At 42.6% G+C, this 2,892-nt stretch overlaps 1 pseudogene; it reads left to right on the top strand.

Moving 5' to 3' along the window:
* The first annotated feature begins 2,125 nt into the window (after positions 1-2,125).
* Positions 2,126-2,892, top strand: part of LOC141134701 (carbohydrate sulfotransferase 8-like) — a 78,185-nt pseudogene continuing 77,418 nt past the window's right edge.

The raw sequence follows: 2,892 nt of genomic DNA, 5'->3' as shown, positions 1-2,892 counted from the left end.
ATCTCCCCACGCCAGGGTCCTAGGTGTAATCCTGGACTCTGAACTAACCTTTCGACCCCACATTCTATCACTATCCAAAGCTTGCCGCCTCAATCTCCGCAACATCTCCAAGATACGCCCCTTCCTAACCAATGTCACCACAAAGCTTCTAATCCACTCCCTGGTCATCTCCCGCCTCGACTACTGCAACTCCCTCCTCATTGGTTTACCTCTAAATAGGCTATCCTCACTTCAGTCCATCATGAACGCTGCTGCCAGGCTCATCCACCACACAAACCGCTCAGCGTCTGCTACACCCCTCTGACAATCCCTCCATTGGCTGCCACTCAGTCACCGAATTAAATTCAAGATACTAACTATAACTTACAAAGCCATACACAACCTGGCCCCCAGCTACATCTCTAACCTAGTCACAAAATACCAACCTAATCGTTCTCTTCGCTCCTCCCAAGACCTCCTGCTCTCAAACTCCCTTGTCACCTCATCCCATGCTCGCCTTCAGGACTTCTCCAGAGCCTCCCCCATCCTCTGGAATGCTCTACCCCAATCCGTCCGATTTTCTCCTACTTTATCCACTTTCAGACGATCCCTGAAAACTCATCTCTTCAGAGAAGCCTATCTGGCCCCCACCTAACAACTGTACATTTATCTTCTCAATCAGCACATCACCCACAGTTATTACCTCTTGTATCTTTTGACCTTCCCTCTTAGATTGTAAGCTCTAAGGAGCAGGGCCCTCTGATTCCTACTGTATCAAAGTGTATTGTATTTGTACTGTCTACCCTTAAGTTGTAAAGCGCTACGTAAACTGTTGGCGCTATATAAATACTGTATAATAATAATAATAAAAATAATAAATATTAGGATTGATTTGAAGTGATGGGAAGGTACGAGATTTAGGTTTAAAGGAAAATCAGAAACAAAAGCTGAAAATCAGAAACAAGCGGACAAGAACGCACTGAAAAACAGAAGCGAACTATTAACTAGAATGGACTGACAGACAGGAACTAACTGACAACACGCACTGAAGAACAGATACGAACCCACAAGCGCAAACTGAAAAGCAGAAACTAACTGAAAAGCATGAGGCTGAAAAGCGCGAATCGTCTCTCACCAAACTTCTACTAACACAAGATAAACACGATATTAGCAGAAGGAGCCTAAAGGGTGGCGAACTGGCTATTGAACTTCCTTTTTGTAGTGCCGTCGTACGTGTTGTACATCACCGCGTTCTTGACGTTTGGAATTTCCGACATTTGTGTGACCGTGTGTATACAAGACAAGTTTGAGCCAACATCCTCCGAAAAAAAAGCTACGGTTTTGTTGTCGGAATGTCCGATCGTGTGTACGCAGCATAACACTCACCAGCCATCTTGGCTGTCTTTCTCCTTGGAGATTTGCCCGGCAGTGTTCTCCCACTGTCCCCTCCTTGCTCCCGTGCCTCCTGGTCAGGATCCCTCCGTGTGTCATGAGAAGGTGCCTGTGAGTCATACAAGCCCCCCCCCGAGTCACTCAACCCTGACCCAGGAAAACACACAGACTTGGCTGCCAGCCAAGCCTGACAAATTTACCTACACTACCAAACAATATAACTCTAGTTAAAAAGCACTGCGTAAATTGACAATGCCTATAATAAATAAATTAAATGCAGAGTAGGTTTCTCTGCTTTGAGTTTTAATAGGAAACCAAATGAAAGGGCTGCCTTAACTGGAGTACTGGGAATTACATTTTTTATTCACTCTAGATGGAAATATAAAGATATATCTCGGTCTTTCGTGCAAGAATTAAAAAGAAAGCGAGTTCAGTCACAATTTTATTTTTCATTGCTTGTGTTCCCAACAGTATTTAGTTTGGTAGAAGCAGTATCGGGTTGCAATACCTCTGTTATAATGAAAGGAAACTCAATCCAATAACATAATTTGTAATGAGCCAAGAAATAAAATTCTACTACTTTAGGCTGGCGAGCGAAACTGTCCACCTTACACATGTAACAGCAGAAAGGCAAGGGTAGAAACATACTGGAGGTTAACATGATAATAGGATGAATACAATAATGACATCAACACAGCGCTGCAGAAGGTGTGTTTCTACATTCACAGTGAAAAGAGAAGAGTAGGTGTGGAAATGAGTAGAAGAGCTCACATCTCTACAGAGCAGGTAGACAAAACAGATGCTTAAGAAGTGGAGCTTAGGTAAGCTGTCTGGAATTTACACATTTCTTTCATATCTCTATCTACTGTATATATATATATATATATATATATATATATATATATATATATATATATATATATATATGAGCATTACCACCTTGTCCTCTTCCCCACACCTCTACTACAGTAAGGTATGGCCATCGATCGTGCGGGGGGGGGGGGGTTGGTGCTAATGCAAAACAAAAGGATCGTGGCCGTTAGGGGGTTTGTGTAGTGCCAGTGGATCACACTGTTTTAAACGAGTGCGAGTTAGGGGGCCCCAGGTCTGCTTTTCACCCCCTCTCAAAATTTTGACCACCAGCCACCGCTCCTCGGGACGGATGAGTATTCAAACAAGGGGTTACGTTTACACAGGCGAGGGTTTGTTCTGAGGTCACAGGAAGGTTAATTTTAGGCTTATAGTGTATGGCCTTGTTTTAGGGTTACAGGCAGGATTAGTGTTAAGCTGGATACACACTATAAGAAAATCAGGTTAATGATTGTTTGGTTTTCCTCTATGTTTCACAGCAAACCAAAATCGGGAAAGGAAATAATGTATGAGAATCCTCATACTACAAACATTTTTTGTGTTGTTTATTGTTTCTGATCATGCGCAGTCTTTGTATCTGATTTTTCTTGTATGAAAACCACACACATTAAATGAAAATCGTTCTGTTCACATACGAGAAAAATTTTGGAG

This window comes from Aquarana catesbeiana, linkage group LG03 (assembly GCF_042186555.1).
Source record: "Aquarana catesbeiana isolate 2022-GZ linkage group LG03, ASM4218655v1, whole genome shotgun sequence".
In the NCBI taxonomy this organism is placed as follows: domain Eukaryota; kingdom Metazoa; phylum Chordata; class Amphibia; order Anura; family Ranidae; genus Aquarana; species Aquarana catesbeiana.
This window is presented reverse-complemented; position numbering and strand designations above follow the sequence as displayed.